Source organism: Ictidomys tridecemlineatus, chromosome 3 (genome assembly GCF_052094955.1).
Source record: "Ictidomys tridecemlineatus isolate mIctTri1 chromosome 3, mIctTri1.hap1, whole genome shotgun sequence".
Taxonomy (NCBI): domain Eukaryota; kingdom Metazoa; phylum Chordata; class Mammalia; order Rodentia; family Sciuridae; genus Ictidomys; species Ictidomys tridecemlineatus.
This window is the reverse complement of record NC_135479.1, coordinates 98,959,207-98,973,559: the sequence shown is the minus strand read 5'-3', so window position 1 is coordinate 98,973,559 and position 14,353 is coordinate 98,959,207.

The following is a 14,353-nucleotide window of genomic DNA, read 5'->3' as shown; positions in this document are numbered from 1 at the left end:
CTGAGGTGACTCCAAAAAGCTTCGTATGACTTTTGAGTAGGAGAAGAGATTTTATTGGCATTTTCTCCCAACCTAGAAATGGGCCCTGTACATGGTGAAACTAGAGGGCGTGAAACCTCATCCTTCCCAACTTATAGTATCATATAATTGCTATTCAAGTCTATGAAATAAGATATCATTTTCTGAAAATTGACAAATTTTATCCTTTTTGGTTTTATGCACTGTACCACACATACACACACACACACACACACACACACACACAGAGGAAAATGTTAAAAATTTTCTATTCACCACACCGAACCTCAAAAGAATTTTTGGTTCTAAATATTGTATTTTTAGAATGAGGAAATTTCAGGTGTTGCCTCAAACGTTGACTGGCACAGTCACCTTGACTGATACTGCCATGGAATTTTGTGAAGAGGTCAGTTCCTCCTCCAGGAAGAGTGCGTTGAGCTAAGTGGGAATAAGTGTCCTGCAGATGGGACCGGCTGAACACCCACGTGCTCATTCACACAGAACCATCTAAATTCCATTTCTTAAAGTTTATTAGCAATATGTTTTACTAATAGGAATAGCCTGCAATATTGGTACAATAAATGATCTAAATGAAATAGAAGGGCTGAGTAGTGTCAATCTTCTGCTAATGGTGGGGCCTTTTACTCAACCTGGGTCCCATCATGTTCTATCACCCTTCTCAACAATCTATAAAAAATATTTATGTTGATGAAATACATTGCTCACTTTTAAATATAACCACATTTTTTCGGCACTCAATCAATTCAATAAATAAAAACAAAGTCCCTATCATCCACCAAGCACTATGCCTAGTTTGAAAGGAGGCCTGGGCATAGAAGTACTTGGACTAAGTGTCATGAAATATTTTTACCCCTTTTCCCCAGCAAGACCTAGAAGAGAGTATTAGATACTGTTCCAAATCACTCATTCCAAATCAAAGCTTGGTACAATCTCTTAGTAACAATAAATGCTGAGCATCACTCTTTTGAGATTGACAGATTAACTAGAAATATATGCACATGTATGATTTAGCTACAAATGCACCCTAAGGACCAAAGTGCTCTAGTTTTGTTGAAATGTATTTGATTGAATATCAATAGCATCAATCCATAATTTAGTATCATTTGGATAACCCAGTATCCAAATGATTGATCATCATTGATATTTTTCCTTATTTCTGAGTTCAATCATTTAAAGCATTTTATTTCCCCCATAGTTAAAATGCATTCATAAACAAATAACAATCAAAAGTATTTAAGTATATATAGCAAAATGATTTATAACAGCAGTTTTAAAACTGGGTTATAAACCTGAGGCTTCCTAACACTTACCAAGGACTATTGGAGCAAAGTTTTAAAGAGTTAAATCCATTTAAAATGATTCCCTTACACAATTGTCCTCTTTCTGCTTCATGAAAAAAAAATTGCCTTAGGAATATAAAAACTGCTGAAGGATGCATGATACTATTTGAAATGTTAGCATAGGTGTTAAGAAAGTTAAGACGAGATAGCAAATCATGTTCTGCAATCAGGAAGTACTTGATTTCTTCTTTAAAAAAAAACTAAAGAGTAATTCTATTGTCCAATGATACATTATTAAATACTTTTGATAACAAATTATGATGATTAGGGTCATACAGAAAAATAGAGCTAATAGGAGCTGGATCTGGAACAAAATAGACATAGACATAGACTTAGACATAGACCTAGACAAAGACCTAGAGATTTATTGTAAGGAATTGGCTCAAGCAATGGCACTGATAAGCCCAAATTTTCTAATGCTGGCTAGTAGGCTGGAAATTCAGGAAGGGCTGATACTGCAGTCTTTAATGCAAAACCTGTGGAACGGGTCAGCAGGCTGGAAACCCAGGTGAGATTTCTGTTTTTATATTACAGTGTTCAGGAGAATTGCTTCTCCTCAGGATCCTGTCGCTGGTCTGATGGCCTTCACCTGATGGACGAGGCCACTCACATTGTGGAAGGTGATCTGCTCAACCCAAAGGCTACTGGTGTCTTAATCACTCCACAGATATGTTCACAGCAATGTCTACGCTAGTGACTGACCAAATGAGTGCGCACCACAGCCTGGTTGGCTTGACACACAACTCAACCATTACAGAGAATATATATATATATATATATGTGCTGTTTTTCATACGCTGTTTTGCATATGACTCAAGATGGCCAAAGAACAGTGACGTGGCTATCACTGAGCTTCCATTCCTACCTACTTATTTGAGTGAACACCATCTTTTGATCTGGAAAGATGAGAAGTAATGAAGAATTAATGCCCAACCCTTCTAGCAATAAGTAGTGCTCACCCATAGCTATACGAGCTGATTGCTAGTTTCCACCTGTCCCGACAAAACATACATTCATTTAATGATTATCAAAACTTACATTTATGCCATTTCAATCACTTTTGTACTAATGACTCCAAGGAACTCAATCTAAAAGACAAGTTTGAATAGGAGACCCTACACGTATAAATATTCAAAAATTATTTTTCAAAATGGTACACATTTTACTGCTAAGTAATAAGATAATTAATAAATTATTTTAAGCATAAGATTTGTTAAATTGGGGTACATTTCTGTAGTAAGAATGAAAATACAAAAACAAAGATACCAGTGAAATACTTGGGTTGAAAATTTTGGTTGCATATTTTTGAATGAAGTATAGGAAGGAACTCACTGCTATGGCTTTAGCATATATTGAATGCAAACTTATAAGCTTCACTTTAAAACAGCAACGTTTATACTAAAAATTAAATTCTTTATTAATAGTATAATTATGATAAATCTTAAATGTGCAAGAGGATAGTTTTTCAAAACTCCTTCCACAGATGTGTAAGGAAAACAATCAGAAAGCCACAGCCATACACAATGTATCTTATCAACCCCAAAGGCACTTCTAAGAGTAACTCCATGCTAAGTGAAGAGAACCAAAAATTCTCAACTCTACAGAAGGTGTTGCCAGAATACAACCAACATCTACTTCAATTGCATTTTTATGAATGAGGAAATTTGCCCCAGAAAGAGTAAAAAAGGCTTTCTCTGCCTTCTCCAAAACCTTTGCCTACATGGTGACACAGAGGCCTCCTAACCTGTGAATTGGCACCCCAGCCTATTGCAGTGACAGCCCTGTGTTGAGGGCTCTGCGTTTTTTCTCTGGGGTGGTGCTTAGCACGATGATAGGGGAAGGAGTACTGTGCTGAGTGGCGGTGGCCTGTGTTGGAGCACACTGCTGTCATGGTGCTATCTGTTTGTATGAATATTCTCCAACACGATTGTGTTACTTTTACAATGGAAGATTGTTTCCAGGAATGCTCAGAGAATATGAGTTGCTTGATGTTCACAAAATGTTTGGAGTTTAGACAAAAAAGCAATATTAAAGGAAGGGAAGGTATTTTATAGCTTTAAATAGCGATTCATCAGGATGCTGAAAACATGCAAGAAAAACAGGAGCACCAAAGGCCTTTTTGTCTTTTCGCTTTTATTTAATACAATTAATTCGTGTAACCAGATGAAGAGATGAAGTCTGACCCTATGGAGCTGTGGCCCAAGAGATGCCTGTCCAGGGTTGTGCCTGTCACAATGCATCCTCAGGGGCTGGGGGTAGCTCAGCAGCAGAGCCCCTTGCCCTGAGTGTACCAGGCCCTGGATTCGCTTTCCAGCACAGCAAGGAAAACAGAGAAAGAAAAGGAGATGCAGTGTCCAAATGGTAAGAAAAAGTTGGCTGGATATTCCCTGGTTAAACTTCTGCAGAGACAGTGAGGAGCCTCCGTTTCTAGCCACCCAGGAAGGCACCTCAGTGAGCATGCTGGCCTTCCTCTCTCCTCTCCAGTCCTCTCACATTCCACATCCACTAGAGCTGTTCATTTTCCAAAACAAGGGAGTGGGGAAACAAAAGAAAAAGTAATTCAATCAATTACCTCCCCTTCCATCCCAGACCCAGAAATGCTTCTTTCTCTTTCCAGTCTCCGGTACACCAAGGTCCAGCCTTAACTGGATCCTCCCCCTGCCTCCTTTCTGGAAATGGTGGTAGAAATGGGTGGGTGGACAGGACAATGGGAGTGGGCTGGAAGTGACGGGATTCCTGAACCATCTTGCTTAAATTGAAATCATTCTAGGAAACCTGCAAAAAATAATTTTAAAAGCTGAACATCTGCCCAAAAAATGATAACAAATGCACTTTATCATTACTTCCAACAATAACAAATAGGAATTTGCACTTTCTTTAAAGAAAAAGAAAAGGTACTGATACAAAGGGCCTCCAGTCCCTAAACCTCTATGAATGCGCACCTCGGGGCTTGGTGCTATATGCACCTTCAGAGTGTCTGTCACAAGCTGCAGGGAACAGCTGTGGCATCTACAAAAGCCTGTGGGGAAGATGGCAAAACCGTGCCAACATCCATCGGCTTCTCGGCTCTTGCTTAGTAATTTCCCTTTGGGCTTCAACAACTGGGAAATCTCTGGCTCATTGTAAACCACCTTTACTTCATCAAATGGCCTCTTTTTAATTTTTTTACTTGTTCTTTTTATGTATTCCTGACAGTAGAGTGCCTTGACATACTATACACACCTGGAGTGTAATTTCCCATCCTCGTGGTGGTACATGATGTGGAGTTTCTCTGGTGGTGTATTCATATATGAACATAGGGAAGTGATGTCTGATTCATTCCACTGTCTTTTCTGTGCCATCCCCACCTCTCTTCTCTTCATTCCCCTGTCTATCCAGTGAACTTCTATTTTCTCTTCTCCCTTCATTGTGTGTTAGCATCCACATACTACAGAGAACATTCAGCCTTTGGTTTGGGGGGAACTGGCTTATTTCACTTAGCATGATAGTTTCCAGTTCCATTCATTTGCCGGCAAATGCCATAATTTCATTCTTATTTATGGCAGAGTAATATTCCATTGTGTATGTGGATATATGTATATATATCTTGGCAAATCCACACAGAACATTATTTTGCAACATGGATCCCTTTGGAGGGATCTCACAGGCTGAGATTCAGAGAAAAGGGATACTTGGGCACTATGAATCTTGAGGGGTTGTGAAAACCCAGTAGGAACTAAAAATCAGCTTGGGACACAGAGGCTATCCAAGATGAGCTCTGAGTCCATGGCCCCTCCCATCTTCATTCGATGGGGACTTCTCTGTGGAGGAAGGGGAAGGCAGGATTGCTATTGGTGAGCCTGAGGAGAAGGTGCCTTGGAGTGGTGTGGAAGGGGCAGGTCCAGCCCCCGACCTGCTGCAGGAGCAAGAGGAGCACACAGAGGAGAGGATGCCAGCATCCATCGAGGCCTTACAGGAGCTTGTCCATAAAGGGAGTGAGAAATCACATTGTAAAACGACCTGACAAACTACTCCCCCAGTCTGCCTGAGCCGTCTGTTTCAGAGGAGCTGCATGTCCTTGGGCCTCCTTCTACAGACACAGGAGCACACTGACTTAGGTCACTAACGAGACGCCCCATGCAGGCCTCCTCACTGTAAGCTACCATAAAAATTCTTTCTGGGGAGAGTAACCCCATCCTTCAGCATTCTGGTAGCGGGAGCTGGGCCGGATTCAACTGGACCATGACATAATCGCCCCGCGGGCTGTGGCCTCCCACCCTCCCAGCTGGCAAGACAGCACCCAGAGACTCTCCAGGGCACTGGAATTAGTGTGTGGGTGTGTTCTCTCACGTCTTTATACCACAAACCTTGGCTTTTAAGAAAGGAACTTGATTTATCCTTCCTCTGAGCCATGTCCTGGCATGACCTAATACTGGGGAAGTAGGTTCTGGTTCCAGGAGTTTTTAATCCCTTGAAAGAAGAATTCTTCAAAAGGATCAGGTTTATTGAATATTGGAGTTCAACAGGTCTCAGGGCTATTTTAGACTAAGCCTCTCTTTTCAAAAGAAAATCACAATTTTTTTTTTGTTTGTTTAAAATCACATACTTCTCTAATGAAAGAAGAGAGACCAGGTCTTAGCCTTTGAGTCTCAGGTTTTCAGAGTGGTGTATAGACTGAACCGGTAAAACTCAACAGACGGCGTCAGTGTCCTCAAACCTGGGCCCACATTAGAATCACCAGAAGGATCCTTCTTTTATAAGTAAAATTCCAAGATCCAACTCCAGACAATTTGATCATAATCTCTGGATGGGGAGACATAGTTTCTGCATTTTTAAAAAGTTTCCCAGGCAACTCAATGTGGAAGCAGTTTTTAAAAAAAAAAAAAAAACACAAGTCAAGAAAGAGTCTGTCATCTCTGGCTAGCTGACCACACATCGCCTCTCCCCACCAAGTTCTTGGTGTACGCCAGTGGTTCCAGGTCTAGCTACTAATGGAAGCCCCCTTTTCATTCCCAACAGTGTCCCAGGACATATGACAAGCAGCATCCTGCCCTTATCAGTTTGACTTATAGTCACTGAAATAGCATCTCTGATATTAATTGCAAAATTCCTCCTGAAGTGTTAAAAAATTGAGGAATCATGGTTGTCCAAAACTGAAAAAAAAAAATCGATTTGGAGACTACTCTGGAATTCTCCCACTTAAGAAAGAAAGATCTTCCCATCTCCATACTGATTTTTGGCTTCCTATGTTTAACATAACAGTGAAGCCAAGTTATAGAAGACTCTGGAAAGACTGTCTTTCTGGGATCTCCCTTAACAATAGGATGACTCCCCTATTTCCCTGTTCAAGAAATAACAATTCATCAGTGTTGGCTACGTCAGGACTGAAGGGGTGTTGACAGGAAACCATGGGGGAAAGGGAAATGCCTTGTCCTGCAGAATCTCCAGAAGACACCTTTACGTAGTTCAAAGGATGGCTTAGTTTTTGTATGATTTATAAAATCTCCATTTCTTCTATTTGTGGTTGTTGATGCTTATTTTAATGAGGAAGTTTTCCGTTTCAAAGAACACAGATCCAAATTCAACTAGCTAAAGGTAAAATAAACAAGTTAATAAATCTACTGGGATATATCTGGGAAGGGAAGGAACAGTCCTAGCCTTGATCATGGTATACCGAGGACCAGGGCATCAAGACACTTCACTATGAGCATGACCTCCTTCTCCCCCATCTCCAGTAGTTCCTGGGCTTCCCAAGGAAGATGACTGTCGGACAGCTCACATCCATGTCCTTCCAGCAGGGGGCCCACAAAGTCAAAACACAGCTTTCTATCCTAGTCTCAATAGAAATATCCTGAGGAGCTTCATTTGTCTACCGATGTCATTAAGCTCCCTCCAAAGCACTCTCTGTTCAGAGGAACATGGGGGAGTGGATTCGGGAGCTTCCATTGCCAAGACAAAGCCTCATTCCTATTCTCAGAGATTGGGACTTATAAAGAAGGGTCTGTTCTATGAAGTTGGGAGGGACATGTGGGAACCCTTGTTAGACAGTGAAAAACAGTTCCTCACCGTTAAAAGCCCATCCTCATCCTCCAGAAGGAGATACTTTAGTTCAAAGATTTGCAGAGTAAATATCACAGAATCTTCGGGGTAAGACTTGCTTGCTTCTAAGTTGAAGGTGTGCTTGTTTGCAAAGCATGCTCTCCTAAATAGCTTGTTCCAAACCCATCCTGGTGTGGTGGGAAGGAACTGTCTTCACATGGGCACCTGCTCACCGCTACTGGACAATTGCTGTGAGAAACACAGCCACATCTCAAAGAAAGCAAGCAACTAAATCTCTCCTTTATTCTATGGGCGCCCTAAGTGCAGACGGAGAAGCATAGAATTACACAGGAAGTCCAGAAAAGAATGAAATCCAGATCCAGGATGTCCTAACCCTTCCATGACCCTGAAAAACAAAAAACTTTACAATCAACACTTTAATGCTTTATACTTGAATATCAGGTGGTAGCAAGAATTTGCGGATTACTGCAATGGCCTGGAGAACAGGTCCAAGGACAGGAGCCATGAGATTAGTTAGTAAATTCTCCCCCTGATCAATTTTAGAAAACACTTCTTAGCCCTTTGTCTCCAAGTTGGGACTACATTCAAATGCAAAAAGAAATAAATACTGATTGAACACAGCTGGAGAGCATCTTAATATCACAGGGCAAGAGAAGTAAGCTCAAGCCCATGAGCCCTCTCTGGTGTAATCTCTACTTGGGATCAGATGTTTGAATACGTTCATTGCTGCTCCAGAGTGCATTTCCAGCACTGTGTGAATAAGAAATCGTGAATGTGAATGAGCCCGTCCTCAACAAGAGAAGGGGACAAGTGGGGCCTGAGAAAGGGGGGCTTTTTCCATAGAAATTTGCCAAATTTCAAAGGGGCCTAGGAAGTGGTTGCTGGAGGAGGATCATCACGGGGCCACACATCTGCAAGGTCAGAGAGGAAGTGCTTTTGCAAGCTTGGATACTAACTGCGCATTTCCATGCTTCAAGGAGAAAACTGTGGTTCTTTAGACCAAAATTTCTTCAGGTTTGAGATGCATCATGTCATCCTTGCTGACTTTGTATCTCTAGAGAAAGGGCCCCCAGATTCTCAACCTCACCTGGGGAACATTGTGTAGAACAAACACTGTAGGTAACAGTAGAATATTAAGTTTTTCTTTAGAAATTGAGAGCAACACAAGGATGTCTGCTGTCCCTGTTCTATTCAACATTTTTTCAACTAGTTCAATGAAGAAGGAAGCTCTAAAAAGGTTAAAAGTGATCAATTGAATTATAACGAAGAAATTCACTTAATCAAAAACACCATCAATGAATACAAGCACAAGTTATAGTATGAAAGAAAATACAAATCTAGCCAAGGGTTCACATCAAGACTACATGAAAAACTTGCATTAAACATTTTTTTAATATTTACTTTTTTAGTTGTAGTTGGACACAATACCTTTATTTTACTTATTTATTTTTATGTGGTGCTGAGGCTGAACACCAGGGTCTCACAAGTGTGAGGCGAGCACTCTCCCGCTGAGCCACGCCCCCATTAAACAATTTAAAAGAGATGGCTACAGAAAAATGGAAAGGGGGCTTGAAGAAGAAGAAGTTAAAAAAAAAATCCAAACATCCAGTAAATAGAAAAGATTCCCAGCATCACTATAGTCAAGGAAATGCAAATTAGAGCCATAATGAGTGCATTTATAGGAATGGGTAAAATTAAAACAAAAAAAAATGTCACATTCTGCCAGTGGGAATATAATTTTGAAAGTAGGGGGTACCAGGGATTGAACTCAGAGGTACTCACCACTGAGCTACATGCCAGCCCTATTTTGTATTTTATTTAGAGACAGGGTCTCACTGAGTTGCTTAGCTTCTTGCAGTTGCTGAGGCTGACTTTGAACTCGGGATCTTCCTGACTCAGCTTCCTAAGCCACTGGGATTTCAGGCACCACCAAGCCTTGCGGGAATATAAATTTGTCAACAATTTGGAAAACCGTTTGACATCATCCAGGTTAAAATACATACATCCTACCTCTCAGAAATTCCACTCCTAGGAATGTCCCCCGACATGTACGTCAGGAGACGAGCACCAAGTATTCACAGTGACATTATTTCTAATAGCTAAATACTGAAAACAATGTCCATTGAAGACATGCATGAGTAAGTAGTAATGCCCTCGTCCAGGTGAATTCCAAGAAGCAGCACAAATGGAGAATGGTACGAACTAAAATCCCAGACACACAAGAGAGCTTTCCCCTGCGGAAATGCCGACTGCCCTCTCCAGCTGTTTCTTCTCTTCATTTCCACTCCTGGCATGAGCTGGGCACAAAGCAGCTCATCCAAACAGAGGGACTTTCCCAGCAAAAGCATAAGCAGAGAGAGAGAAACCAGACAGCCCTGGTGGCCTTGAGGGCTCCGACGACAGATTGGAAACTCCAGGAGCCCAGTTTTGAGCACAGGCTATTCTCTGGGACATAGACACCTTGAATATGCTCTTGTATCTTGACACTACCATTTTTACTTTGTTGGATTCTGTTAGTACTTTGTTGGGGGATATTTTGAATATGTGTCCTTATGTGAGACAGACTGCCCTGTAATTTCCTTTTATTGTAGTCTCCCAATCTGATTTTAGTTTCAGAGCTTCTTGGCCGTATACAAGTTGAAAAGAAATCACTTTCTGTATTCTCCAGGAAAGTTTTAAAATATTGGAACCAACTCCTCCAAAAAGGCTTAATGGGACTCACTAATAAATATGTTGGTGTCTTGTGTTTCCTTTGTGAGACTATTTTGTCTGGGGTTGTAATTTCCTCAGAAGCCATGTGACTCTTAAGGATTCTCACACTTGACTGGGTTTTTCTAAGTTATGTTTTTCTAGAAAATCATCTATGGCTCTTTATTCCCTGGCATAAATTTGTTCACAGAGGACTCTCGCGATGATGTAAATATCTGCCAATCAACTCTGCAGTGCTGTTGCTTCCCTTGACTTGGGCATTTTTATTATGAACATTTTCAAACATAATCAAGCATACTTAAAACTAGAGCAGTAAGTCACTCTATGGCTATTTCTATCTTTTCATTTTAACTCTTTGTCCTTTTTGTTTTGGAGATTTCTCCTGAAGAAAATATGATAGATCTTTTTTTTTTCTTTTAATCCAAGTGGGTGGTCATCTAACTGGAAACTTTAGACTTTTTTTTTCCTCCTTCTTCTTTTGTTAAGTTTAAATTTTAATTGTTATCTTCTGTTACAGTTCTGAAACTTGCCTACTCATTTCTATCCATTTCATGATTAACCTTAAGAACTTTACATGAGTACTTATATTAATTCCTAAAATTTTCACTATCTTATTCTTCCTCACAAACACAAATATTTTAGAACATTTAGCTACTATCACATCCTTGTTCTCACATGCTAATTTTGCTAAATACTTATGTTCTGTCTCAATTTAATCATTCAAATCAGATTTATATCAGCCATTTTTTTCCAGATTTACCTATGATTTTTCCAGATTTCTTACTCACCAACCTTTCTTGCATCTTGGAATTTACTTTTGGACAACTTGCATTCTTCTTCAGGAATCATATATGTTAACTTTATTGAGATGTAATTTATATGCATATATTAGTTTTCTAGGACTATTATAACAAATTGCTACAAAACTGGTTACTTAAAACAATAGAATTATTCTCTCACATTTGCAGAGAATAATTGGAAGTCTGGAATCAAGGCCTTGGCAGGGCTGTGTTCCCTCTGAAGGCTCTAGGAGAGGACCCTTCTTGGCCTCTTCCAGCTTCTGGTAACTTCCGACACTCCTTGGCTTGTGGCTGCATCTCTCCAAGGCTGCCTCCTTCCTCAAGTGGTTCTCTCTCTCTGTCTCTCCATGTCCTATTCTTTTAAGAGGACTGCTCATTGAGTTTAAGGTCCACCCCAAATCCAGAAGGATTTCATATTGAGATCTTGACCTAATTACATCTGCAAAGACCCTGTTTCTAACTGAGGTCACATTCTGGGGTTCCAGGTGGGGGGTTGCAGTTTTTAACCCTCTTTATATACTGTAATTCCCATGTTTATACACAATAAGTATATAATTCAATGGTTTTCAATACATTCAGAGTTGTACAACCCTCTCCTCAATATTACGATATTTTTATAATTTTTCTAAAACAACCCAGTACTCTCAAATACATCTTTCAAATTTTTCTTTACTAAGAAGCTAGTGATCAGAAATTTATTTTTGGTTTTTAATGTCTGAAAGGGTATTTAATATTCATCCCTTAAAACTTTAGCAAATTTAACAATTCTAGGTTGACATTTGTTTTTCTCAGCAGTTTAAATAGAGTTTTACACCATTCCCTGGACCTATCACTGCTGTTGAGAAGTCTACTACTGGCCTACACGGGACTTTCCAGGTTGGCGTGGCAGCAAGCAAGCAGAAGAGAAGTGGGTCAAAATGGCCCTAGTGGATAAGGAATTAGAAAATGGATACTAACATCTAGACAATCAATCTCTGACAAGGTACATTGCCCAAGAAAAATGGAAACCAAAGAGAACAATTTTATATTGTATAAGATTTGCTACTTTATGTTGCCACATTTGCTATGCTATTATTGGGTACAGAAGTGGGGCTTTCCCAAGGGAGAAGCATTTCTTCCAAGATATGGAGTCTCAGGGTAAAATGGAGTCTATTTGGTCATTGCCTATATAGCCTGGCCCATAACCCCTTGGAGGGGACTCTGAACCATCCCTTCCTGAGAACAGGGAATACGTTAAACCATCTTCCCATGAGCTATATTATAAATGATTGTTGCTTTATTACAAGTCAAAAGAAGTGTTTTAATTACAGAAGGGTGCTAGCAATGACCACTTTGCCTGTAGATAAATGTTTGAGTTTGGTATCTGATCTCTATTGATTATTTCCTTAAATGTTCCAGGATAAAGGTCCTACAGAGATCTCATATATCACACTTTGCTGTTTTCAAAGAAAAAAATGATATTAATTGACTGATGATCGTAGCCAATATGCCAGTATATAATTCCAATTAATTGTGCTTTTAAATAATATTTCTTTTAGTGAGCAAAACTCAATCTCAGGATAAGACATTATATTATGCCAGAAATGAATTCCTGAAATAGAAGAGTAAAAAAAAAATTCTGTAAATCCAACTGTCTGAATGGAAGTTGTGTCTTTGTCCTAAACCTCACTCGGGATATTTGGAAACTATAATTTGAAAAGCAGAAATCAAACATGTCCAAGGGCCATGGTCCATTTGTCAGGATGAGTCCACATGCCTGGTCCAATTTGCTCCCACTCCATCATAAAGGATATTTGCATATGTTTGGCAGAAGCTCCTGCCATATTAATGTGTGTTTCTTCTGTATTTTCCCTCCCCCCTTCCCAAGAAGGCATCTTTTTCATGTCCTCCCCTCCCTGTGGTGGCCACTACCAGCCAGACCTGACCACAAAAAGCCCTGAGCAGACTTAAATGAGAAACTCAGATAAGGACTGTCCCCAAGTATATAGAGCAACTATACCGAGTCCTGGAACCCAAATTTTTTGGTCTGGTTCACATGGCTTTCTAGAAAGGAAGTGGTCCTTCCACTGGGGTGTGCTCTTTCTGGGTGTTGGGGTGGATGGGAATATAAAAGGCAGGAGCCACCTCTAGACTGGCAGACATCTGGCTCCTCGTGGGCTGCCAAGACTCTGAGCCTGGAGTATCTCTGTCAAGTTCGAGGGAGGCAGGGGGAGCCCATGTAGCCCTTGTCTGCAAGTGTTTCTGCCCTGATGAGTGCTGCTTCACAGGGACAGTCACACTCACAGGTCCCACCCTCCCTCCAGCCCAGCCAGACTCCCTTGTCTGGTCAGAAAACTCAGGGATGTTTGTAGGGCCAGAAGCAAACTGCTGGGAAGTGTCCCTAATTCTCAGAGATGCGACGCTCGCCGTCCTGGAGCTCATTGGGGGGCACATGTGAATCTGTGTCTGTCTGGGGGAGTGGGACATGAATTGTCTTGGGCAAGTTGGAAAGGGAACGAATTTTAGAAAATCTGGGTGATGCCCAGGGTGGGTGGCAAGCCCTTGGAGGAGTCCTGCTGCCCACGATTCCACGAGTCTATATGTGCTTATGTCATGAGCGAAAACCATGGTGGTCTAGAGATCTGAGACCCTGCTTCACTTTCCACACACAGGTTCACCTTCCAGTCTTCCATGTCGTTCTAGTCGGGGAAAGACTGGCAGGAAAGATTGTGCATGGAAATGAACTCTGCACTATTCCTCTGCTTCTCAGAACAGGGAAACCAGGTCAGGGTTGGAGCAGACTTGGAGGAAATTAAGTGATACAATATTTATTATATATATTTATAATTTCTTTCAAACTGAGAACAATTTCACAACTAGTATCATTTTTGTACACATCTGCACACACCCAAAGGCATGCACACACAGGCACATATTTCCCTTAGCCTGTTTCTTGTTGCATGAGTGTTGCTTTTTATATACTTTTTACTTTCCCCACTATCAGATTCAGTATGGTCTTCCTCCCTATTACTGTGACTCTTCTCACTGCCTGTTTCTCTTTCTTGGGGATAGAATCCTCATGAACCTTTTACAAACACTCCTTGTACCCTTCCCCGTCTTTATCTGCACCTTCTTCACCCTCCACCCATACCTGGCTCTACCAACTCCACCTAGGCCATGAGACAGTAAATTGTTCTGCCTCCTCATCTGCATAAGACAGTTTTATTTCCTGCTTTAAAACTTTAAATATTTAACCGGTGGGTTGAAAAGACGAAGACTTCTTGTGCAAGAAGTTTAGTAGTAAAATGAGAAAAATAAGACATATAGTTCATTATAATAGCAAAGAGGGACCAAGATGAGTTCAGCAGAGGAGCAGAGGGAAGGCCCCCTGAGGAGGAGGGAGGTCACTGCAGTTGCAGGCCCTGGTCCTGTGAAGAGGAAGTGGAT